This window comes from Thamnophis sirtalis, unplaced genomic scaffold, assembly GCF_051295495.1.
Source record: "Thamnophis sirtalis isolate CommonGarterSnake01/CBP01778 unplaced genomic scaffold, rThaSir2_p1.2 scaffold_2, whole genome shotgun sequence".
Lineage (NCBI taxonomy): Eukaryota > Metazoa > Chordata > Lepidosauria > Squamata > Natricidae > Thamnophis > Thamnophis sirtalis.
Window position 1 is genome coordinate 30,651,942 of NW_028261382.1, and position 26,869 is coordinate 30,678,810.

Genomic DNA, 26,869 nt, shown 5'->3' on the forward strand with positions numbered 1-26,869 from the left:
AATATGCTGTGTGGATTCCAGGCAGACGAGCTGTATTCGAGGATTGGTCTGGCAAAGGTTTTGTAGTCATCCAGGTCACGGTCGGCTGAGTCTTCTTTTGTTGCCCTGCACAGGGAGAACAGAGCTGGAAAGCAGGTTAGTGGGGTGGGGGGAGAGAATGGAGATTTTACAGTATCCTTGCCCTGCCATGCCCACCAAGCCACACACCACCCCCACAGAACTGGTAGTAAAAATATTTGAATCCCACCACTGCATAGAGTCGATCCTTTCCTCCACGCAAGTAATAGATGAGTATGCATCCTCGCGTCAAAAGTTTCAAGCTGTTCCCTTCATCCCAACGAATCAGAGAAAACCTTCCCAGTGACTTTCCCTAAGTTGAGGATGATCTAAGAGAGCTTGCATCTTCCTATCAAAAGATTCAGGCTCCGATAAGGTACTTGCAGGTGGTTCCATTCAAAGGGTTAAACACCTTTTTTTTTAAAATGCTCACGGACTAAATTAGCTACTGCGTCATGCCGAAGACATAATTTTAAAAAAATATAAGCATGAAACATTCTACAGGATTGCAACCCCTTCCACACCACCATCCTGCCCAATTATTCTCTTGCAAATGTTAAATGCATTTTTTTTTTTTTGCTGAAAACCCTCTTGCTCCCTTTTCCCCCCCGGGAGAATAATACTTACTCCTGCTGTGAAGCTGGCATGGTATATTTTAAATAGAAGCAGAAACAATTAAGAAAATGGTTAATTGCTTGGAGAAGGAGAAGGGGAGGAAGGGAAGGGGGAAAAAAATAAAAAAACCTACCACCAGCCAAGGAGGGAAGCAAACCATCAGACTCCCGGAGTGTGCAAGTTAGCTCCCTCCTTCTCCCTCCCACTCCCCCAACTTACTCCAAAGAAACAACAAACAACGTCTTTGGCTTTCTCGAAACTCTCCCTCCCCATCTGTTTGTTTTCATTAATTTTAATCCATTTTTTAAAAGAACACAAATAAAACAGCCAAGCAGCCCTGCAGTAAGTTTCCAATATTTTTTTTTAAATAGCTCTGCCGGAGAAATTGAAAATCTCATGTCCCAACTTAGGCGGGATAATATGATCTCCTTTGGGTGTGGAAGGGGGGGGGGTGAGCGAGCAAGTGTGTCCATCGTGTGTGTGTGTCCGTGGGATAGCAGCTGATGAAAGAAATGTTCTTCTGGGTTCGGCTCCAAGTGGGGAAAAAGACACTGGAGACATGGAGGCTGCTTGGAAAGATGGTTTATTGTTGGACAGGGCCACATCGCTTGAGCCCTGAACAGAAAAGATGATCACATGCTTCAATGTTGGTGGAGAAGAAGAGAAGGGCTGAGGGAGGGGCTTGCTAGGCTTTTTATAACCTGTTCAGTCCCACCTCTCTGTTTCCTGTTCCTGTGTAAGAAATGTATTCTGATTGGTTGTCAGACTCTGATAAGGCCATGCAGGGGCAACTCTCTGGGCTGTGTTTTGAATCCAGGTGTGGTTGAGTTCTCAGATGCCATGTGGTCAGTTGAATAAAAGGCCAATATTATCATGCCTTTACTCCCATTCCCCCCTGGGGCTGCAGTGGAGAAGTCTTTGTTATGTAAAGTGGACTAGCTTGGCCTTCTTAATGGCCCATTGACAAAGTGGGGATGGGCAAGAAGCTACAGGCAACTATTCTGTCTTTTAAAATATGTTTCTTCCTTTTCATATCCAGAGAAATATTCTGCTGTTTCAATATTTCCTAGGATATTTCATTTTTCTGGGAGAGGGCTGGGTGATAACTTCCCACACAGCGATGTAGAAAAGTTTGACTCAGCGGTTGCATTGATCGGGCACTCCCTGCAGAAAGAGGCTACTGTGACGTTGGTCAACCGACAGCAAAAATGGATAGAATGATAGAATGCAATCAATAGATTTTTTTTAAAAAAAAATCAGATATATCCTTGTTGCTCACAGTTCCTTCCTGGGACCAATACAAAAATCAGAAAACACAGAACAACAAGAGAGGGAAGGGATGTTGTGTTAGCCAGGAATCTGGAGAAAGCTTAGATGGCGTATTCATGCAGATGATCCCAGACAAGGAACAATGGACGGAAACTGATCAAGGAGAGATTCAACCTAGAAATAAGGAGGAATTTCCTGACAGTGAGGACAATCAACCCATGGAACAGAAGTTGCCTTTGGAAGTTGTGGGACCTTCATCCCTGGAGGCTTTCAAGAAGAGACTGGACTGCCCTCTGTCAGAAATGGTGTAGGGTCTCCTGTTTTGGCGGGGAGGTGGGGTTGGATTAGAAGACCTACAAGGTCCCTTCCATCTCTATTCTGATTGATTGATTGATTGATTGATTGATTCAACCTAGAAATAAGGAGGAATTTCCTGACAGTGAGAACAATCAACCCATGGAACAGAAGTTGCCTTTGGAAGTTGTGGGAGCTTCATCACTGGAAGCTTTGAAGAAGAGACTGGACTGCCCTCTGTCAGAAATGGTGGAGGGTCTCCTGGTTGGGCCTGGGGTTGGACTAGATGACCTACAAGGTCCCTTCCATCTCTATTCTGATTGATTGATTCAACTTAGAAATAAGGGGAAATTTCCTGACAGTGAGAACAATCAACCCATGGAACAGAAGTTGCCTTCAGAAGTTGCGGGGGTTTCATCAAGAAGAGACTGGATTGCCATTTATCAGAAATGCCAGGGACTTTCTCTGATTGGGATAAAATGTGGGGAACTTTCAAAACGATGGAAAATTAGGAAGAAAGAAAGTATGTCTTCGGCCTACTTAGCTTCGCCCACTTCCAATCAATCCCATGGGATGACACATCAAGGGAGCATCATTCAGTAGCATTTTCTTCTGCAGTGATTCAATTTTGGAAGTGCCAACTCATCATCAAAATGCATTAAAGTTATTCTGAGAATGAGAGAGAGAGAGAGAGAGAGAGAGAGAGAGAGAGAGAGAGAGAGAGAGAGAGAGGAGAGAGGAGAGAGAGGGGAGGGAAAGGGAAATGAAAGAGAGGGAGGGGAAGTGGGGAGGGGAGGGGAGAAGAGAAGGAGGGAAGGACGAGAGGAGATGGAGAAAAGAGAAGAGAAGGAGTGAAGCAAGGGAAAAAGGGAGAGAATAAGAGAGGGGGAGAAGAAAAGAAGAGAGAAGAGAAGAAGGGAAGGATGGAAAGGGGAGGAAGAGGAGGAAGAGGAGAGAAAATAGAAGAGAAGAAGCAGAGAAGGAAGGGGGAGGGGAAGAGAAAAAATAAGGGAGGGAGAGAAGGAAAGAAGAGGGGAGATGAGAGGAGGAGGGGAGGATGGAAAAAGAAGAGAGGATGGAAGGGAACAGAAGAGGAGAGAAGGATGAAAAGAGAAGAGGAGGGGAGGGGAGAGAAGAGAAGAGAAGGAAGGTAGAAGGGAAGAGAATAAGAGAAGGAGAGAGAGAAGGAAAGAGGAGAGAAGGAGGGAAGGATGGAAAGAGGAGAGGAGAAAAGAGGAGAAGAAGAGAGGGGGGGAGAGAAAAGAGAAGAGGAGAAGAAGAGAAGGGAAGAGAATATAGGAGGGAGAGAGAGAAGGAAAGAAGAGAGGAGTAAAGGAGGGAAGGATGGAAAGAGGAGAGGAGAAAAGAGGAGAAGAATAGAGGAGGGGAGGAGAGAAAAGAGAAGAAGAGAAGAAGAGAATAAAGGAGGGAAAGAAGGAAAGAAGAGAGGAGAGGAGATAAGGAGGGAAGGATGAAAAGAGAAGAGTGAAGGGGAGAGGAGGGAAGAGAAGGGGTGAGAAGGGAGGAGGGAGAAGAGAAAAAGAAAGGGCAAGAGGAAAGGAAGGAAAGAGAAGAGAAGAATCTCCCAAATGTTCAGGAAACGGGGAATTTTTAAGTTCAGAAATCACCAATCCTGACATGTTGGTTTCCAATTCCCTTGAGGAGTCTAAGACCAAGAGACGCAGAGAAGGAGGAGGTGGCATAACAATTAAACAATATTGCTTGTGCTCAGCCCACCGTACCAGAAACCTGTTCCTAATGTTGAATTTTGACATTTCAGAAGACATTTCCCCCCTCCCCCCTTAAAATGCAATTAGCATTTTAGAACTGAAATTACACCCCCTTCCTCCAACCTTCTCCAAGTGGCATATTTAAAATGTTAACGTTTTGATCCGAATGGTTTTTTTTAAAAAGAAAATTTATATATACATATATATTTCACACAACCTACATCAAATTAGTCATCTTCCTTAGCCAGAGTATTTTACACCCCCATCTGCCACCTACATGAAGTTGAATTCCAAAAAAGAAAACAAGAGAGGGGGGGGGGAGAGAGATATTAAGCTTTTGATGTGGGTTTTGCTCTGAAACAGAACAATCAAAATATTGTCACAGTTGTAGAGAACAAAGGCTGGATAACAAAGTTAGGATATGCAGTATCAACGTACAGAGAAGCTGAATTTGTATAATAACTTTGACGGGGTTACTAAATGGCTCTATTTTTCTGGGGTTTGAACAATTAGTTGAGTCAGCAGAAGGTTTCTACAACACAATCACGAACAACCTGCAAAGTTAAAACAACAAAAAGTTAAAACAACAAGCAAAGTTTAAAAAAAATGACTCAGATGTTACCATTTTGGGTAAATGCATCTGCTGAGTTCTTAACTCATCGTCTTCTGCAACTGAATAGAGTTGAGTGTTTACTGGCTGGCTGCCTTTCCTGTTGCCAATGAGGAGTTTTGTTTCGGCAGATATATTCTCAGTGTACCCAGAGAGATAAATATCTGCCTCTACCTAGAATCGAACTCACAGCCTTCTGATTGTGAGGCGAGAGCCCCACCTCTAGGCCACCACACCACTCCTCTGCAAAGTTCTTAAATAACCTAGTTTATATTATGTTGTGCAAATCCAGACAATTAGAAATCCATACGTTCTTCTATCAGGGGCAATACAGCATGTCCAACAAAGAAATTACTGTCTAGCCACATTGATATGTTGGCCAAGCCTTTCTCAGAGCACCTGGCTGAGTCCTGAGTTCATTTTCTGCTAAATGTTAAGAAGCTTGTTCGATTTGGACTCCCTGTCTCAAGTGAATCCAGATTATCATTCATAATTGCACATAAATGGCTGCTCGTTATTAATGGCAGCAGCATCAATGCTTAGATCAACTGTTGGTCCCATCCCTGTAGACTTCCCAAAAGTTGCTAATGTTTTTTTTTGGGGGGGGGGAATATAATTAAACAGGAAGCAATTAAATAATATTTAAGTATTACACAACAGGGGTCACCCTTACATAATCAGGGTCTCATTAAAGCCGGAAAAAAAAATGATTCAAATTTGATTGGGACTTAAATTAATGTAACTCAAGTATGGCACTCCGGCAGTTTTGGGTCCGAGGTTGTTGCAACCTGTTTGGATTATTATTATTTATTTTATTTTTATTTTTTTTGGGGGGGGGGGCTCTGCTAACCTAAGACCCAATTGTAACTTGGTTTGAAGGAGGTTGCACATTATGGTTTATGATTCATAAACCTAACCCTTTGTTGCTTAGCTGACCAGTTAAAGAAAGCTTGCTGAGAAGTGTGATTTATTTATTTATTCTTGGATTGGCTGAGTTGGTGTCCCTGTTACCACATTGTTTTAGAACATCGAATATAGAGCAATGTAGAGTTGGAAGGGACTGTGGAGGTCTTCTAGTCCAGCCCTCTGCTCAAGCAGGAGACCCTATGTCATTTCAGACCAATGGTTATTGAGTTTCTTTTTGAAAGTCATCAATGATGGAGCACCTACAACTTCTGAAAGCAAGTTATTCCATGAGTTGATTGCTCTCTGTGTTAGGAAATTTCTCCTTAGTTCTTAGGTTGCTTCTCTCCTTGGTTAGTTTCCAACAATTGTGTTGTGGCTTGTTGGCCGCCAGTCCCTCCAGCAGGCGAATCAGAGGAGGAGGAGGAGGCGTTGAGGTCAGCATCAGGGCCACCTGAGAGCTCCGAGGAGGAAGAGGGAACGGAGCTGTAAGAGAGAAAGCGAGAGAGGCAGAGCCTGGGCCGTCCGTCAGCCCTCAGATGGAGAGTTGACAACCCCCAGGTCTGGAGGTGGCTGATGAAGAAGAGGAGGAACAGCTGGGCCCAGTGCCTGATATGCGTATATGCAGAAAACAGAGGAGAGGAGAGCAGTGGAAATCTATGGGCTGGTCCTTGGGAAGGAAGAGTCACTGCTGCTAGTAAAGCCCTACTCCAGCTCTGGGGATAAAAGGCAGGGGGCAGAGATGAATAAATGTGGCATACATCATCTTCTGGCCGGACAAACTTGTTAGCCTGCGTTGAGAGAGAAACTTTTTGCCGAGGCTCCCGGCACTCCTAATCAAAGGGGTATTTGAGTTAACTTCAGAGGGTTTTTCATGTTTGGGAAGCTGGGACAGAACATATTGCTTCTTGTCCTGCCTTCAGGTCCTTTGGGGAGTAGGTTGACCCACCCAACTCATCTTTGTAGATGTAAATATGGGAATCATGTCTGCCCTAGTCCTTCTTTCCATTAGACTAGACATACCCAGTTCCTGCAACTGTTTTAACCTCCAGTCCCTAATCATCTTTGCTGCTCTTCTCTGCACCCTTCCCAGAATAACTGTTCTGACCTAGGTTTCCCCAGCAGCACGGAGTCGAGTCCTCATCCCAATAAACCCTTTTAATTTAATTCACAGTGAATTCTTCTCCAGCAAAGTCTTCCTTCTTCTACAGCCTTTCAAGGTAGTCCCCAATTTTTCAGGCTTGGAGAGTGGCCAGGCCGATATCTTTCAGGCGGCGCAATACTTGGCAAGAATGCAGGAATGAACAAATTGTCTCCTGCAAACTCCACTCCCCTTCTGCTCCTCTTTTATTTCTTCTGGGAGGAGCCATTCATCGTCCACCCATGGTTTTACTCCCAAGTCGACCCTTGTTCTTTAGCTGATCCCTTCATCTGGCAGATCTGCGCATGCGCACACTGGGAACAGGCTCCAGCTGTTCCTCTGCCTCAATGATATCTGACTCCGAAGGCAGCTGGTAACTGTCAGATGGCTCTGGTCCCCTCTCTGCCTCCGACACAGAGCCCTCATCAGAACCTTCCCCAGACTCCAGGACTGGCCCAGGTTCCTCCCCAACCTCCTCACTGTCTGTCACCAGATCTGCTGGCCGCTGACGGGCCACAACAATAATGCCATCATGTAACCCTCCTATTAATGCCCATTTTAGGGAGACAAAGTTGTGACCATTTCAGCAGTCCAAAACGTGACTCGCGCTATTTTTAATCTGTTACGCATGACATATATCTGCTGAGTAAAGGGTTAGTTTCTAACAGGTACCTGTGAGAGAAGCGGAAAGGTAGAACTGTTAATTTATTCTCTGATCTTCTTACATCCAAATCTCTTCCAAATTTCCTCCAAGCACTAATCACGATGGTAAAGCTTACGCATTTTCGACAAGCAAAGGCAAGAAGGATTTGATGCTTGGGTAAAAAAAAAAAAAATCAAAACAAGCCATTGCGGGAAAACTTGCCTGTTATTTTTCTTTCTTTCAAGACCCTAAATCGTGATGGCGAACCTGTGGCACGCGTGCCCGACGTGGCACACGGAGCCATGTTGCCTGACACGCGTGGCAGGGCCCGTTCCTCTCCCTGGTTTCTGTCGTGCTGTTCAGCTGACCTTCAGGCATACAGCAGTGCCGGGAACTGGAAGAGCTGGCTTTCCATTTCCTGACATCAACATGCACACTGGCCAGCTGATCGTCGTGCAGGCGTGCGTGCCAGGAACCGGAAAGCTATTTTTTCCCCCCCTGGAAACTGGTGCTTATTTTCAGTTTTCAGCAAAGAAATCCCTTCAGGAACACTTGAGTTCGCTTTATAACCTCCGTGTTTACTTAACGACTACTCTCCCCAAAGTGCTTTTTCAAGAAGCAACTGAACTCTCCCCCCCCTCCCTGGGAAGACATTTCACTTCTCACCCAAGACGCGTCTTCTGCTTTGACTGAATGGTGGAGAATAGGAGGGTTTCTATTCTTGCAGTCCTCTGGTCATTTGCGCTCCCGCTGAGAGTCCTTGAGGCCACTTGGAGGTTTATCTGTGCTGTGACCTGGATGGCTGAGAATCTGCATAGACACTTAATGACTGTTGGGAGGGAGAAAAAAGTGTAAAATTGGGTGTGCTCATACGATGACCTGCTTAAGGACCAGCATGACTTACAACCATCATTCTGGCTCAATTGGATGCAATAAATTGCGGGCTAAAAAGTCAGGGCCCTTGTTTAAACTCTGCCTGGGAACCGGAAGGCTACTTGGCCAGCGCACATGGGTGTGCCGGAAACCGGAAGTTCATTTTCCGGCATCAGCTCCTCCTCTAGATTGCATCCAAGACAAGCCTGTGCACATGGGCTGTCCCTTTTCGGCACCCGGCGCTGAAAAGGTTCGCCATCTCTTCTCCTAAAATCATAGCAAGCCATTTAATATCTGCAGTTTTCTTCCCCAGTTTTTGTTCATTGAAATCGCTGTCCTTTGGCGATTCTTCACCTTAACGGCAGTGAGGATTACCAGACAGCTGCGACCGAGTTTTATTATCACGCCATCTTGCAAAAAAAAAATATGTCAAAAAGGTTTGATTAATTAATTTGTATGTGGAAAGACACGAAATCCCAAAACGGCATCTCAGCGATGAAAACTCTCTCCTTTGGTATTTCGGTATTCCTTTCTACCAACGGAAGTGTTGTTTTGCAAAAGTCACACTTATTAGAAATGTCACGGATCTATTCATGCTCTCGGAGCGCTCCAGACCCGAAGCGCTGATGGAAGAGCGAAGGGGAGGGGGAATTAAAAGAAAATCTGAATAACTCGACAAGATTAGAAACAAATGTTTGTGGATGTGACATGGGGATTTACGCAGGGTTTTGCAAAGAGGAAACCCTTAACGGGGAATAAAGTCGATTAGACCACGTGATAAGACGGTTCCAGCTACCCATTAGGAGGCTGGGGAAGTAAATTAGAAATTTTAAAAAAATAAATAAAAAAGGAGGATGTGAATCGGGCAAAACTTGATGGAAACATTCGTTTTGGATGTCGACTGGCAAACGATCTGATCTCCAAATCAAGGGATTTGTCGATTTCCAATTTCCCAACTGGAAATGAGGGACACAGTGGCTCAGTGGTTAAGACGCTGAGCTTGTGGATCAGAAATGCTGGCAGTTCGGCAGTTCGAATCCTTAGTATAGAGCAGTGATGACTAACACCCCCCCCCCCAACCGTGCAACCCCCCCACTCATGGCCCTCTCCCGTGTTATCTCTGGGTGACCCCCGTGCCCCGTTTTGGTTCTAACAAGCCTCCCTGTCTCCTGGGACCAAAACAGGTTGCTAGGGGGGCACCGCAGCACTTGAAAATCAGCTGCCTGGCGGGGGGGCGTGCACGCATGCACAGGGAGCTGAGGTGAGCAACAACTTGCGTGCCTGCAGACAGGGCTCTGCATGGTACCTGTGGCACATGCCCCATAGGTTCACCATCATGGATTTAGGGTCTCCTGCTAGAAGACCTCCAAGAAAGGGTCTCTTCTCCTTTTCTCTCTCTCTCTCTCTTTCTTTCCTTCTTTCTTTCCTTTTTCCTTTCCTTTTCTTTCTTTTCCCTCCTCTCTCTTCCATCCTTCCTCCATCCTTCTCTCTCTCCTTCCTTCCCTGCATTCCCTCCATCATCTTTCTTTCTTTCCTTCTTTCTGTCTTTTCCTTCCTTTTTCCTTTCTTTTCTTTTCCCTCCTCTCTCTCTCCTTCCTTCCCTCCATCCTCCATCACTTTCTTTCCTTCTTTCTTTCCTTTTTCATTTCTTTTCCCCTCCTCTCTTTCCTTCCTTCCCTCCATTCCCTCCATCATCTTCTTTCTTTCCCTCCTCTCTCTCTTCTTCCTTCCCTCCATTCCTCCATCATCTATCTTTCTTTCCTTCTTTCTTTCTTTTCTTTTCCCTTTTCCATTCTTTTTCTTTCTTTCCCTCCTCTCTCTCTCCTTCCTTCCCTCCATTCTCCATCATTTTTCTTTCCTTCTTTCTTTCCCTTTTCCTTTCCTTTTCTCTTTTCCCTCCTCTCTCTCCTTCCTTCCCTCCATTCCCTCCATCATCTTTCTTTCTTTTCCCTCCTCTCTCTCTCCTTCCTTCCCTCCATTCCCTCCATCATCTTTCTTTCCTTCTTTCTTTCTTTTCCTTTCCTTTTTCCTTTCCTTTTCTTTTTCCCTCCTCTCTCTCTCCTTCCTTCCATCCATTCCCTCCATCATCTTTCTTTCCTTCTTTCTTTCTTTTCCTTTCCTTTTTCCTTTCCTTTTCTTTTTCCCTCCTCTCTCTCTCCTTCCTTCCATCCATTCCCTCCATCATCTTTCTTTCCTTCTTTCTTTCCTTTTTCCTTTCCTTTTCTTTCTTTTCCCTCCTCTCTCTTTCCTTCCTTCCCTCCATTCCTCCATCATCTTCTTTCTTTTCCCTCCTCTCTCTCTCCTTCCTTCCCTGCATTTCCTCCATCATCTATCTTTCTTTCTTTCCTTCTTTCTGTCTTTTCCTTTCCTTTTTCCTTTCCTTTCCTTTTTCCCTCCTCTCTCTCTCCTTCCTTCCCTCCATTCCCTCCATCATCTTTCTTTCCTTCTTTCTTTCCTTTTTCCCCCCTCCTCTCTCTTTCCTTCCTTCCCTCCATTCCCTCCATCATCTTCTTTCTTTTCCCTCCTCTCTCTCTTCTTCCTTCCCTCCATTCCCTCCATCATCTATCTTTCTTTCCTTCTTTCTTTTCTTTTCCCTTTTCCTTTCCTTTTCTTTCTTTTCCCTCCTCTCTCTCCTTCCTTCCCTCCATTCCCTCCATCATCTTTTTTTTCTTTTCCCTCCTCTCTCTCTCCTTCCTTCCCTCCATTCCCTCCATCATCTATCTTTCTTTCCTTCTTTCTTTCTTTTCCTTTTCTTTTCCTTTTCTTTTCTTTCTTTCCCTCCTCTCTCTTCTTCCTTCCCTCCATTCCCTCCATCATCTTTCTTTCCTTCTTTCTTTTCCCTCCTCTCTCTCCTCCTTCCCTTCATTCCTCCATCATCTTTCTTTCCTTCTTTCTTTCTTTCTTTCTTTCTTTCTTTCTTTCCTTCCTTCCTTCCTTCCTTCCTTCCTTCCTTCTTTCTTTCTTTCTTTCTTTCTTCCAGCTCTATTTAGGAAGAAAAGGTTTCCTCCTCTGTCCGTTCTCTTCCTCTCAGCCAAAAGGTGGACTTCCTTCTTCCTTTGGCTTAAAAATAACCAAGTGACCTTCCAATGTCAGGCGAAGCACAGCAAGCTGGCTCGGTGAGAGAAATGGGACAGGAGAATTAGAAGTTGGAGATGTAAGCCGGGTGGAAAGAGCGAGCTTGCTGACATGCAAAGTTCTTGGCTTCACGCTGGGTTGAGGTGCCAAGTTTCTCGCTACATTAGGAGGGACGAGTTGAAGCATGGCACAGGATTTACTCAGGACGCTTCGGGGGGTGGGGAGAGCTGTACTTTTTCTTGGAGAGAATCTCCAGCCAGAGGACATTTGCATAACTCGGCACAGCTATTTCTATAGATGGAAGCACACACATCAACGGTGAGCCAATTTCCATCCTTTCTATGGAGAAAAAAAAAAGCTCAACAGTAATGCACCGGGTGAAAGAAAGGTTCGCTTTCACTGAGAAATACATTTCCAGCCCCCTGGTTCGTAAAGAAAGGAAGGAAGGAAGGAAGGAAGGAAGGAAAGAAGGAAGGAAAGAAAGAAGGAAGAAAAGAAGATGGAAGGAAGGAATGGAGGGAAGGAGGAAGAGAAAGAGGAAGGGAAAGAAAGAAAAAATGGAAGGAAGGAATGGAGGGAAGGAGGAGGGACAGAGGAAGGGAAAGAAAGAGAAAGAAAGAAGATGGAAGGAATAGAGAAGAAGGAGGGAGAGAAAGGAAGGAAAAGAAAGAAAAGGAAAAAGGAAAGAAAAAGGAAAGAAAAAAGAAAGAAGGAAAGAAAGAGAGAGAAAGAGAAAGAACAAAGGAAAATAAGGAAAGAAAGAAACAAAAAGAGAAAGAAAGAAAGAAAGAAAGAAAGAAAGAAAGAAAGAAAGAAAGAAAGAAAGAAAGAAAAATAAGTTTACATAGGAACATTGCTTGAACTAATGATGGTCAAAGTAGCTCTTTAAGGTCTCATCCAGATATCCCACCCTCCCTTTGATTTATTTTTGGGGAAAGGGGTCCTTTATTAAATGCCCAAAATATATCTGTATAGAAAATGTAGGTTCTACTACTCTGCCTTTAATAACAGAGTACAGTTTCAGTCCTCCTAGTTCAGATGTGCTTCATTTTGTTGGTTATTAAAAGCCATTTATTTTCTTTCACAAAATGACTGTTCTACTCTGGCCTTCATTTTGCAACCACAGTCCTTCTCAAATCCAAACCGAGTGATAGGGGTACCTTTAAAACTTAAGTCTGACTGATTTATTGCCTAACATGAACACATCCCCTCTCTGTGGACCTTACTTTGCAAAGGCTAACTGCTATCATAGGGGATAGGAACTTAATTATATTTTTTAAATGATCATTGGAATGCATAAGCACAAAACGTTTTGGAAGGGTGATATATAGACACACACATGCATGCACACAAGCACACATATATACAAACACAATTCACTCTCTCTCTCCCCCTCCCTCTTTCTTTCTCTTTTCTCTCTCTCTCTTTCTGTCTCTCTCTCTTTCTTTCTCTCTCTTTCGTTCCCTCTCTCTCTTACTCTTTCTGTCTCTCTCTGTCTCTCTCTATCTCGCTTTCTCTCTCTTTCCCTCCCTCTCTCTCTCTCTCCCTCTCTCTCCCTCTCTCTCTCTTTCTCTCTCTTTCTCTCTTTCTTTCTCTCTCTTTCTCTCTCTTTCTGTCCTCTTTCTCTTTCTCTCTCTTTCTCTCTTTCTCTCTTTTTTTCCTCTTTCTCTTTCTCTCTCTCTCTCTCTCTCTCTCTCTCTTTCTCTGCGTTGCCACAAAACAGCTTAGTCCACCCCACTCTTTAGCTGTCACCCTCCCAAACACACACACACACACACACACACACACACACACACACACACACACATGGACACACACTTTTGAAATTAAAATTCTGTACAACCAGAGAGGTTAATATGTTTCACAATGAATTTTGATTGATCCAACGTGATTAGGAGCTGATGAATATGGATGAGGTTTTGAAAAACAAAAATAAGTTTGGAACACTCCCCTCCTTTTAAAAAATTAATTTGCATTCACGGACCAAGAACTGCAGCTGGCGTGAAAATAGGAAAAGAGTGAAAGTTGGATAGAGTTAATGTAGAGAAAGTTGGCCGGATCGGGAGAGAATCAACTTAAACTATCGAAGCTGGCGGCAAAGAAACTTCCACAATTTTTATTTATTTATTTGGTTGGTTGGTCAAACACATACAAGATAGCAGGTATAACTATAAACATGGACTGGAACAAAGGAAATGAGTACTGATAAATGGGGACAGTAGGACAGGGACATTAGGCACACTAGTGCGCTTATGCATGCCCCGTTTACGGACCTCTTAGGAATGGGGTGAGGTCCACAGTAGACAGTCTAAGGTTGAAGATCTGGGGGTTTGAGGATGCAACAACGGAGAGTGGTAGAGCATTCCAGGCATTGACCCCTCTGTTGCTGAAGTCATATTTTCTGCAATCAAGTTTGGAGCGGTTTACCCTGAGTTTGTATCGATTGTTAGCCTGTGTATTATTGCGGTTGAAGCTGAAGAAGTCATTGACAGGTAGGACGTTGTAGCAGATAATTTTGTGTGCTATGCTTAGGTCCGACCACCTAAGGTGGCGTAGTTCCAGGTTGTCCAAGCCCAACATTTTGAGCCTGGTGGCATAAGGGATTCTATTGTGAGCAGAGGAGTGGAGGACTCTTCTCGTGAAATACCTCTGGACTCACTCGATTGTATTAATATCCGATATACAGGGTGGATTCCCGGCAGACGAGCTGTATTTGAGGATTGGTCTAGCAAAGGTTTTGTATGTCCTATTTTGCAGTACAATATTACCGGAGAAAAAGCTTTGCAAACTTAGGTTAACAACTCTTAATGCCTTTTTGGGAATGCTGTTACAATTCTCCAACAAGCTTTGGGGCGGAGAAATTGAGGACAAGATTTTTTTTTCCAGATTTCACCAGGGGAAGTTAAAATCCTCAGATAATCGGGATAATAGGACCAGCTTGTTTTCAGGTGTCACCTGGCTCCAAAACAGTCACTGTGAGAGGGACCTTGGATCCTAGTGGACGATCCATTGGATATGAGCCAGCCATGTGCGGCAGCAGCCAAAAAAGCTAACACAATCCTCGGTTGTATAAACAGAGGCATAGAATCAAGATCACGTGAAGTATTAGCACCACTTTACAAAACCCTAGTAAGACCACTCCTGGAATACTGCAACCAGTTGTAGTTACCATACTACTTAAAAGATGTTGAGACTTTGGAAAAAGTCCAGAGAAGAGCAATTAAAATGATCAAAGGCTTGGAGACTAAACCACACAAAGAATGGCTGTGTTAAGTAAGCTCCCCGTTGGGAGAACGAGTACGTTCAGAGAAGCGTTGTGAGATTTGTGTTGGAGAACACACAAACCAGCATACAAAGACACTGCAGTTTAAATAGGCTTTTACTTTCATGGAAATAGAGGTATCAGAGTCCAAGTCATACACGGATAAGACAGTCTGTCATCAACGTCTTTCAGTTAAGGGATAATCCAAATAACATAGTCCAGTATCATATAATCAGTTCAGTACTCAAAGTTTGCTAGCAGTTGCAAAACTTACAATAGCTCACGGCACTTTCTAATTGCCAGCTTCCAAAAACACTCAGATCAGATCAGCCCAGCATCTAACGAACAGAGAGCTAACAGTCATTCTGTCTCCCTCTTATGGCTGATTGAGGAAACAGCAACCAATCACATTTTACAGTATGATTTAAAGAAACAAGTGTAGCATTGTTACATGATTTATATATTGCCAATGCAACCATTAGATTATATTGCTAACAGGCTGCAGGATCTGGGTTTGGCTAGTCTAAAGAAAAGAAGAATTAGGGGAGTCATGATGGCAGTATTTTAATATTTTAGGGGCTGCCACAATGAAGAGGGGGTCAAAAATTATTCTCCAAAGCACCAGAAGGGAAGACAAGAAATAATGATTGGAAACTAACCAAGGAGAGAAGCAACCTGGAATTAAGGAGATACTTCCTAACAGTGAGGACAATTAACCAATGGAACAGAAGTTGCCTTCAGAAGTTGTAAATTCAGAAGTTCTCCAGAAGTTGCTCCAACACTGGAGGTTTTTAAGAAGAGATTGGACAACCATTTGTCTGAAATGGTATAGATTCTCCTGCTTGAGCAGGGGGCTGGTCTAGAAGACCTCCAAGGTCCTATTCCAGTCCATTCCATCCCATCTGCTTTCCAAAGCCTTAGTAAAGCCATACCTGGTATACTGCATCCAGTTTTGGACACCACATTACAACAAAGATGTTGAGACTTTAGAAAAAGTGCAGGGAAGAGCAACTAAAACAATTAAAGGCATGGAGACTAAAACATATGAAGAAGATTTGCAGGAAGTTACAACAGCAGTGAAAAAAGTGACTTATGACCGTTTTTCACTCTTACGACCATTGCAGCGGCCCCACTGCACATGATCAAAATTCAGGTGCTTAGCAACAATCTCATATTCATGATGTTTGCAGTATCTTGGTATCTGACTCATATTTATGACGGTTCTAGTGTCTGGGGTCATGGGATATCCCCTTTTGCGACCTTCTGACAAGCCAAGTCAATGAGGAAGCCGGATTCATGTAAGAACTGTGTGGCTTAACTGCAGCAATTGACTTAAAAATGTCTCACTTAACAACCAAAACTTTGGGCCTGATTGGGGTCGTAAGCCGAGGACCGCCTGGGCTCCATTGCTCGCCTCCTTTGCTGGACCTGATCAAATTCATTCTTGCAGGGGTAAATAAATGCACCAACTCTCCAGAAATAGCCTGAACTTTCACTTGGGAAAAAAAATCATTCCTTTTCTTGCATTAATAAATACAACTTGGCTGAAGATTATATTTATTTATCGTGTCCAGGGGGTGTCTTGAGAAGCTGTTCTCCAAAGCCTCATGGATGTCAAATTGGATATTTCCCAAGCCCGTGCATCTCAAAAAGACAAGTTTCCAAAACAGAGATTAAAGTCATAAAGCAACATTTAAAACCGAAAGTGATTGTGTTACTTATGTGGTATTATGCCGATTATCGTAATCGCTGTACTAAATAGGCCGTTTTAATGTCTGATCACATTATGCTCCCTTCCATGCCAAATGCTGCTTGATGTGCTCATAATGTTCGTGTGAGGGTGCGGGCATTATGTTCGCAGGCAGAGACAGAACATTTCTGGGTGTGCTCATCCTGGATCTGGGTTTAAACGTGTGAGCATCAGTGGTTGGAATCAAAAAAATTTACTACCGGTTCTGTGGGCGTGGCTTGGTGGGTGTGGCAGGGGAAGGATACTGCAAAATCCCCATTTCCTCCCCACTCCAGGGGAAAGATATTGCAAAATCTCCATTCCCAGCCACTCCAGGGGAAGGATTCTGCAAAATCTCCATTCCCTCCCTACTCCAGGGGAAGGATTCTGCAAAATCCCCATTTCCTCTCCACTCCAGGGGAAGGATACTGCAAAATCTCCTTTCCTTCCCCACTCCAGGGGAAGGATTCTGCAAAATCTCCATTCCCACCCACTCCAGAGGAAAGATTCTGCAAAATCTCCATTTCCTCTCCATTCCAGGGGAAGGATACTGCAAAATCTCCTTTCCTTCCCCACTCCAGGGGAAGGATTCTGCAAAATCTCCATTCCCACCCACTCCAGAGGAAGGATTCTGCAAAATCTCCATTCCCTCCAGGGGAAGGATACTGCAAAATTTCCATCCCCTCCTAGCTCCAGGGGAAGGATAGTGTAAAATCTCCATTCCCTCCTCACTCCAGGGGAAGAATACTGCAAAATCTCCATTCCCTCCCGATCAGCTAGGACTCAGGAGGCAGAGAATAAATGGGGCCAGGGCCAGTCAGAGGTGGAATTTACCGGTTCTCTGAACTACTCAAAATTCCCTCTCCCAGTTCCCCATTGGAAGTGTTTTGTAGTTTCTGGAAATTCAAGCTAAAAGTTCTTCTGTTATATCAGTTTCAACCAAGATCCAAGAACCACTGAATGTCCTTCTTTCTTTCATTTCTCTCTGTAGATCTTGACCCAACGCCAACCTGTATCTCTTTGGTAAGGAAAACATGAGTGCTGGAAGGATTTTGTGTCCAACAAAGAACAAAAGAAAAGAGAACAACGGATAGGACATTAATCTAATATGTTTTTTCTGTGTTCTGAGCAGTTCAGGGACAGCTGTTGAGGTTCTTCACCTGGAAATAGGTACCAATGTTTGAGATTTTGAGAAAGTGGTTGACTGATGCTGGATAAATTCCGAGGTCAGACCAGATTTATGATTTGAGCGATGCCTCTGAATCATTCCCTACTTGAGACTGTTATTAGATCAGACAGTCGGTCTTCTCCTCATCAGCGATGTCTCAAAGAGGAAGAAAATAGGATCTTATGCATGGATGATTTAGCCAAGGTTAAAATATTCATAAAGTAAATAAATCCGCCAAAGTATCCACCTCGTTTGAAGAACGGATTGTGTTGATGTGAATTGGGTTTACTTAGATTTCCTTTCCTTTTTCTACCGTCTCTCACTTTTAATTTGTTTCTCTTGTTCTTCCCACACTTTGCATAATGTTGTGTTATCCCAAAAGGGAATAAGATGGTCGGTATGAATAAATGCATAGGTGTAATCGCCTTTCAAGTTCTGTTTTCGTTCGATGGTAAATATTTGCAGTTCAATTTTTATTTTTCCGGGAGGGAAAAGAAATTATTTTACAAAAAGGTTGGCAATGCAACCTGCCACGCCTTCTCCCTCCGGCTTCGCTGCGTAACGTTAAGTCCCTGTCTCAAAATATTCAGCGCACATAAAACGTAAGCTTGGGTGGTCTGAAAATTGACTCTGAAGTTCAAATTAGCAGGGCAGCTCGGTTTGTGATTGGAAAATGCATCTTCCCATTCATCTGGGGTGGGGGTGGGGATTCAACCTGTTCCCCAAAATGTCGCAAAGATGCTTTCTTTTTCAAGAGACAACTGGACTTTCTGCTTTTTCTTTGATGACGTTTTGCTTCCCATCCAAGAAGCTTCTTCAGCTCTGACTGGATGGTGGGGAATGGAAGGGTTTATACCAGGGGTGAAATGCTATCGGTTCAGACCGGTTCGCCCGAACCGGTAATAAAAAAAATGCTACTGATTCGGATTGGTTTGCTTGAAGCAGTAATAAAAAATGCTACTGGTTCGTTCAAACCAGTAGCAAAAAAAATATGCTACCAGTTCATGCAAACCAGTATTTCCAATGATCAGCTGTGAAGCATGATTTATATTAGCTAGAATCGTCAAATTTCCTGCTTTTTAGCTAATCTAAATCGCATGACACAGCGCATCCCACCCACCCACCCTCACTGTTCTACTTACCTTTGCAGGTGAACTTGATAGCAGGCTCCACCCACTCACCCAGATGTCATCCTGTCCCATTTTCAATGCACACATGCTCACATTTGTGAACGAGTAGTGAAGGTAGTTGATTCCACCCCTGGTTTATACTCCTTGTAGGCAGCTAGTCCTTTGCATTCTTTTAGAAAGTCTATGAGGCCACTTGGAGGTTTAACTGTGGTGATCCTTAAGACACAGATAAACCTCCAAGTGGCCTCAATGACCCTCTGAAAGGATGCAAAGGACCAGAGGGAAAAATTGCAGACTCCAAGAACCATTTGCACCACTCAGGGGACCTTAAGGACACAGATAAACCTCCAAGTGGCCTCAATGACCCTCTATTTCAAATATTTTATTTCATTTTCATTTTCATTTTCATTTTGTACAATCACTTATATACTGTGCAAAGAAAAAAGGAAAAAAAAAAAACCCCCAACATAACACTTCATTCCCCCATACACCCTCTCTTCTCCCCCTCCAACTTTCCTTTCACCCCTCCAACATTCCCCTCTTCTACTTCCCTTCCCCCTCAGACATCTCCCCCTCCCTCCATTTACCCTCCTTACATTCCCTCTCACTCCCTCTTTACTTCTCCCTTCTCTTTCCCTCTTCTCCCCACTTTGGTGTATCCATACAATTCAATTTGTTTTTTACAATAAAAGTAGAAAAAGAAAAAAAAGAAAAAGAAAAAAAAAACGGCAGTACACAAGTGAATTCTTATTGTTCTAAGGATTGAAACTGTAATTCCACCCTCCCCCCTCCCCCCTATAATCCCCCCTCCCTAACCCCCTTACGGCTTCGCAGGTCCCATGCCCGGCATAATTCTTTAACAAGCATTTAAGTATAATAAGGCCAACTAACTTTAAAATTTAAAAAAAGTAAGATAAAAGTATAGCCAAAAAGAAAAAGGAAAAATAGTAAAAAATAAGAAATAAAAAAAAAAAGCACCCACACTCACACACAAAAAGGAGAAAGAAACAAAAAGGGTCATAAGCCCACTACGTTACCACAGCTTCCCATTATCTATAAATCTTAATCAATGTGACTCATTCCAAATTTCGATTATTTTACTACTTGCAGGGTTTCAAACTATATTAGAGCCAGGTAAGTTGATCAATTAGAATTCCCCAACTAAAAATCTCCTTGCTTTGTCTATCTATTCAATCCTTTAATTTATCTCCTTTTTTATCCAAGTATCCAAACCTTTCTATAACACCATTAACTCAAATACTTCTTTCATTTTTCATTTCCAACACCTCCCTTTCTATCCTTACCCACCTCCACATATAAATTTTTTACCTTCCACCCTGCCTTTATCCATATCCACATATATATTTTATCCATATTCGTTGCTCCTCCCATATTTACTCCACTTTCCTGAAGATTCTCCGACCAAACTTTCTTAACCTTATATTGATATAGCAACTCAAACAAACATCAGCTTACGTTCTAGCCCCATGTAATCTAATTAAACTTTCGCTGCCCTTCCCTCTCCCACGCACCTCCCAACTCCATTTGTCCCAAACCGCAACTCAAAAAGATCACAATTTCCGCTCTCTTCACCTAAAAAAATAGTTCATGCACAATTAAAGTTAGAGTTCAAACAAAATTTCTGTACAATATATGTCCCCAATCAGCAACGCTTCTTTCAGTCTCCATGTCTCATCATCGATATGCCACTTCTCCATTTTATCCCAGATGACCCTCTAAAAGGATGCAAAGGACCAGCTTTCTGCAAGGAGTGTAAATCCTTCCATTCCCCACCATCCGGTCAGAGCTGAAGAAGCTTCTTGAATGAGAAGCGAAACGTCTTCAAAGAAAAAGAAGAAAGTCTCCAGTTGCCTCTTGAAAAATAGCCCCTTTGGGGCCACCATGGATGACTGAGAATCTCCATAAGCTACTGCTGTGCCTGAAGGCAGGATAAGAAGCAACGAATGGAAGCGAATCAAGGAGAGAAGCAATCTGGAAATAAGGAGGAATTTCCCAAGAGTGAGAACGATTCATCAGCGGAACAACTTGCCTTCAGAAGTTGTGGGCGCTTCATCCCTGGAGGTTTTTAAGAAGAGATAAGACAACCAATTTGACTCAGATGGTTTAAGGCAGGGCTGTTAAACTCATGGCCCCTGGGCTGGATGCGTCACAGACCAGCCATGCCCACGCCTGGTTTAGGGAAGGGGGAAAAAGTTGTGATACGTCATTTGACGCCACCATGACGAAGTGAGTTTGACATCCCTGGTCTAGGGCATCTCCTGCTTCAGCAGAGGGCTGGACTAGAAGATCTCCAAGGTCCCGAGTCTCTCACTCTGTTACCACTGAGCTGAGGTGGCGCAGTGGTTAGGGTGCAGTACTGCAGGCCACTTCAGCTGACTGTTAGCTGCAGTTCAGCGGTTCTAATCTCACCGGCTCAAGGTTGACTCAGCCTTCCATCCTTCCGAGGTGGGTGAAATGGGGACCCAGACTGTGGGGGCGATATGCTGACTCTGTAAACCGCTTAGAGAGGGCTGAAAGCCCTATGAAGCGGTATATAAGTCTAACTGCTATTGCTATTGCTATCTGGTGTTCTGTTATTTCAGTCTCCTCTCATTTCATAATGAGACCATCTTGCCTTCCCAACTGTGCTTCCTTCACCCGCACGAAGAAAGAAGTTAATGAATTGATGGTGGGGTGGGGAAGAGAAGAGGGGGGGGGGAAATGGGAAGTCAACCAACCGATTGTACTTGGAAAGCGTTTGCCTCATGTTAAACTTCACACTCGTAGGTCAGCCAGGACGCTGAGAATATGATTTGCTTATTAAAAGCTGGAAGGAAAGCAGAAGGAAGCAGGTGCCGCTGAATTTTTCCTGGAAGATGAGAGCAGATGAGACAAATTTAGAGAAAGGGCAACACAACCAGCAAACTTCAACCAGAAAATGGCATTTGAGAAGAAGTCGGGGAAAGCTGGCATATTGTTCCTTCCCGGAAATGTCACATTCTTCAAATGTTGGAGAATCTGTATTGCAAAGGATCACTGGGTGGGGATATTGAGAAGGGAGGGGGCTGGCAAGTGAGGAGGAGGCTATGCAGTTCTGATGGGTGAGAATAACAGAATTACAGAGTTGGGGGGGACTTAGAGGTCTTCTAGTCCAACCCCATGCTCGAGCAGGAAACCCTATCCCAGGGGCCTGCAAACCTTAAACACCCAAGGAGCCATTTGGACCCGTTTCCTGCAGAAAAGAAAACACCGGGAGACACAAAACCTGGGTGGGTGTGGCCAACTCAACATCACTCACTCCCAACCACAAATGACCATCTCCAGCCACACATACCCAGGTTTTGTGACTCCCAGTGTTTTATTTTCTGTGGAAAGCAGGTATCTCTGTGTATGTGTGTGTGTCTCTCTCTCTCTTTCTGTCCCTTTCTTTCTTTCTTTCTTTCTTTCTTTCTTTCTTTCTTTCTCTCTCTCTCTCTCTCTCTCTCTCTCTCTCTCTCTCCCTCTCCCTCTGTCTTTATCTCTCTCTCTCTCTCAACTCTCTCAGGCTAGGCGAGGAGTGATTGGAATGAGAGGGTGAGGGGCGGAGCCAGCCAGTGGTGGATTCAGCTGACAGGGAGCCACAGGAGGGGGACGAAAGAGCCGCATGTGGCTTCGGAGCTGCAGATGGCTGACACCCACCCTATCCCATTTCAAAGAAATCACTGTCCATTCTCTTCTGAAAACCTCCAGTGATGGAGAATCCACAACTTCTGGAGAGAATTCACAGAACAACAGAGTTGGAAGGGGCCTTGCAGGTCTTCTACTCCAACCCCCTGCTGAAGCAGGAAACCCTATACCACTTCAGACAAATGGCTGTCCAATCTCTTCTTAAAAACCACCAGCGATGAAGCCTCCACAACTTCTGGAAGGCAACTTCTGTTCCATTGATTGATTGTTCTCACTGTCACCAAATTTATCCTTAGTTCTAGGTTGCTTCTCTCCTTGGTTAGTTTCCACCCATTGCTTCTAGTCTTAAGCTAAAACTTAAGGGGCATTATTGCATGGTGTTGCCCAACACCATTAATTTTGCTTGTCCCTCCTTTGTTGGCACTTTTAATTAGGATCCAATATTTCCCCATTATTAATGGTAGGTAAAACGTAAAGGTTCCCCTCGCACGTATGTGCTAGTCGTTCCCGACTCTAGGGGGTGATGCTTATCTCCATTTCAAAGCTGAAGAGCCAGCGCTGTCCGAAGACGTCTCCATGGTCTTGTGGACGGCATGAATAAATGCCGAAGGCGCATGGAACATTTTTCCTTTCCTACCAAAGGTGGTCCCTATTTTTCTACTTGCATTTCTTACGTGCTTTCAAACTGCTCCATTGGAAGAAGCTGGGACAAGTTACAGGAGCTCACCCTGTTACGCGGCGTTAGGGATTCGAACCGCCGAACTGCTGACCTTTCTGATTGACAAGCTCAGCGTCTTAGCCACTGAGCCATCGCGCCCCTTGTCCACCTGCCTAGGAGAGTAATATTATGAGTTAGCCTGAGAGATGGGACGTGCCTTTCGAAATATGCATTTCGCGATAAGCAAAGCCTTACAGAGTCTCCCCAACCCCTGCTGTTCCACAAGTCATTTATTTCAATTTAAAACAAATTGAGGAAGCCTGGCAACCTTTCTGCAGGAGCCCTAAACAGAAGTTGATCTTGCAAAAATGGGACGCTTCTAATGATATGCACAGGAACAAACCCGCATACACACTCACACACAGAGATACACACCGCCCTCCTCCCAATTGGTGTCTGACTTCTAAGAAAAATTGGAGAGCTGGTGGCTTTCTTTTTCTCCCAATGCTCAGGGTTTCCCATGGCACCATGCTGAGCTAAGAGGAATATTGCTGTGCCAGCTTCTTGATGGAGGATGGGGTTTATCCAAGACAAATAAACTGGAGAAAAATTGGAAAATCACTGGGGTTGCTTCGATGCCGACCGATATTTAAGCAAAAAAAAAACCAAACCCCCCCAAAAAACCAGTTTCTTTCTCCTTTTAAGAGCGGGTTGCGACTGCCAACCCCTCGTTCGAATCTGCCCACGTGGGGACAAAAAAAGAAAACGAGTTTGAGATTTGGCCTGGAAAACCTCGCCACCATCCCGGCTGGAAATTGGCTGCCTTTGAAAAGCTAGAGAAAAAAAGAAGAGAGAGAGAAAAGCATGAGAAAAAAAAAGGCAAAAAATAGCTCTCCGAATGCGAGCCGTGCTCATTTGCAGCACAATATAATTCAGGTCAGCTCCACTTACTTCTTTTATTCAAGGGATTTTTGGAAGAAGGAGCCATGAGTCATTTACACTAATCCAGTTAGTGGGGCCTTTATATTTTGAAGGATGAGGTTTCTGCCTTCTGCTCCTCCCTCCCTTTCCTTCTTTTCCTGCTAACCTTAACCTGAAGGAGATAACGTCTGTGGCAGTGGTGGGATTCAAAATTTTTGACTACTGGTTCTGTGCGCGTGGTGTGCCTTGGTGGGCATGACTTGGTGGACAAGGCAGGGGAAGGATACTGCAAAATGTCCATTCCCTCCCCACTCCAGGGGAAGGATACTGTAAAATCTCCATTCCCTCCCCACTCCAGGGAAAGGATACTGTAAAATCTCCATTCCCTCCCCACTCCAGGGAAAGGATACTGTAAAATCTCCATGCCCTCCCCACTCCAGGGGAAGGACACTGTAAAAACTCCATTCCCTCCACACTCCAGGGAAAGGATACTGTAATATCTCCATTCCCTCCCCACTCCAGGGGAAGGATACTGTAAAATCTCCATTCCCTCCCCACTCCAGGGAAAGGATACTGTAAAATCTCCATGCCCTCCCCACTCCAGGGGAAGGACACTGTAAAAACTCCATTCCCTCCACACTCCAGGGAAAGGATACTGTAGAATCTCCATTCCCTCCCCACTCCAGGGGAAGGATACTGTAAAATCACCGTTCCCTCCACACTCCAAGGAAAGGATACTGTAAAATCTCCATTCCCTTCCCACTCCAGGGGAAGGATACTGTAAAATCTCCATTCCCTCCCCACTCCAGGGGAAGGATACTGTAAAAACTCCATTCCCTCCACACTCCAGGGGAAAGATTCTGCAAAATCTCCATTCGCTCCTCACTCCAGGGGAAGGATACTGCAAAATCCCTTTTCCCTCCCCACTCCAGGGAAAGGATACTGCAAAATCCCCATTCCCCCCCCCCCACTCCAGGGGAAGGTCGCAGAACCGGCAGCGATGCAAACCGGCCACTCACCTGAACCTGTTCCCGTTGCTGGCATGCTTCTATGCAAGCGCAGAACAATTTTTAGTCAACTATGCATGTGTAAGCAACGCATGGCCATCCCGTGCACGAGCGTGCATCGAACTAGTACCAACCAGTTGAGGAACCCACTCCTGACCTATGCATAGTGCACAAAATTATCTGCTACAATGTTTTACCTGTCAACGACTACTTCAACTTCAACCGCAATAACACACTTGCAAACAATCGATACAAACTCAAGGTAAACTGCTCCAAACTCGATTGTGGAAAATACGACTTCAGCCACAGAGTGATCAACACCTGGAATGCTCTACCTGACTCCGTTGTTACGTCCTCAAACCCCCCACAGCTTCAACCTCAAACTGTCTAGCGTGGACCTCACCACATTCCTAAGAGATCTGTAAAGGGGACTGCGTTCTGTCTCTGTCCTACTGTCCCCGTTTATTCATCCCCATTTCACTCATACTCATGTTTATTCTTATACCTATTATCTTGCAAACAATTGACAAATCAACTAAATAAGTAACAATAAAACAAAACATTGCACCAAAACAAACAAGCTGTTTTGCAGGACGAAAAGACCAGCGCTAACTTTAAAAGCAATAGACCCCTGATGACAATCCTTGTCAAAAATGTTTAAAACACGACCCTTTAGCGATGTGATCAATTCACCGGATTTCTCTTGGGGGAGAAGGACATTTTCTAACTTCGCTGTTCGAAATTGGGAGGCAGGAACGGCACTGGGGGCTAAAGGTGAAGATGGCTTGCTGTTAGATATCCCCCCCCCACTGACAGAGGTTTCCACCAAGGTCCTCTGTTCCGACGGGAACAGAGGTTGAATCCCATTGGTCAAGAGGTCTGACAGATCCCTTATGTATCCAATTTACAACCTAAATGCTGGAGATGTGATTGTGTTGATGCTACATATTACCATATTTGGTGGGCTTGTAAAAAGGTTAAAGCGTTTTGGATAAAAATATGGTGGATTATGCAAAATGTTCTTTAAAAGAGGATAAAGTTTACCCCTCAGTTATTCCTGTTAGGTATAACCACTGATTGTACTGTTATAGAGACTAACAATTTTGTACTTAATAACGGCAGCAAGACTGTTGGTGGCGCAATACTGGAAGAAGGAAGATTTGCCTACTATTCAAGAATGGACATTAAAAGTTACAAACTTTGCAGAGATGGCTAAAATATCAGCATATCTCAAGGACCACTCAGATGAGAAATACAAACTGGAGTGGAGAAGATGGATTGACTATATTCAAAATAAACACGGGACTAAGAAATTCCAGATAGTTTTTGACTGAAAAAGCGAGTTATGATATAATCTGTTTAGAGTTAGCCTAACAAAAGAGGAGTTAAAGCTCAAATGAAAGATGATACTAACTTTCTTTAAGTTTATTTTAGAACATCTTTGTTAAAGATTTATGCCCTGTATTTGTTCTGGGAAGTCGGGGGGGGGGGGGTAGAAGGTTGGGGAGGCTTGGGCTTGGGTGGGGAGGGTGGGGGAGGGGAGGTAAATATTTGTAAAAGCCTTTTTTTAAAAAAAAAATAAAAAAATAAAAGGGGATGCTGCCCAACCATTCCTCAGCCGGATGTTTACTTGACTTGCAATAAAGAGCTGTTGTTACTGAAGCCTTTGTGTGTCTCCTTTACCCAATTTAATGCTTGCATTGAAGAAGGGTGCGGAAGGAAGTCCTTAATCCAGAATGCATTGTGTGTGTGTTTGCTCTCTTTTCTTTCTTTATGTCTGTCTGTCTTTTTTTTTTCCCCTTGGACTGCAGCCTGCAGACACTTCCTCCCCCTTTTAAAAAAAGCCAATGGAAATGGGGAGCAGAGGGGAAGGGAGGGCAGGATGGGGAACAAAATCACCCCAGTGAAAGCAGGTGGGATACAATCTTGGAAAAGCTGGGTAATTTCTTTGAACTTTATGATGTCGTTTAGCTGGCTCACCTTGAACTAATACCGATCGCCCTCTGGTCCGCAGGCTCTGATAAGAACCCATTTAAGCAAATGTTCCTTGCAGGTATTTTGGTTGATCCTTTTATCAGGGGACCCCCTGGATTAAAAAGGAAGTCTTTCTGAGCTGGA

The 26,869-nt window shown here is 44.1% G+C and overlaps 1 pseudogene; it reads left to right on the plus strand.

The window, feature by feature from the left end:
• The first annotated feature begins 20,738 nt into the window (after positions 1-20,738).
• LOC148048558 (uncharacterized) overlaps positions 20,739-26,869 on the plus strand; it is a 36,342-nt pseudogene continuing 30,211 nt past the window's right edge.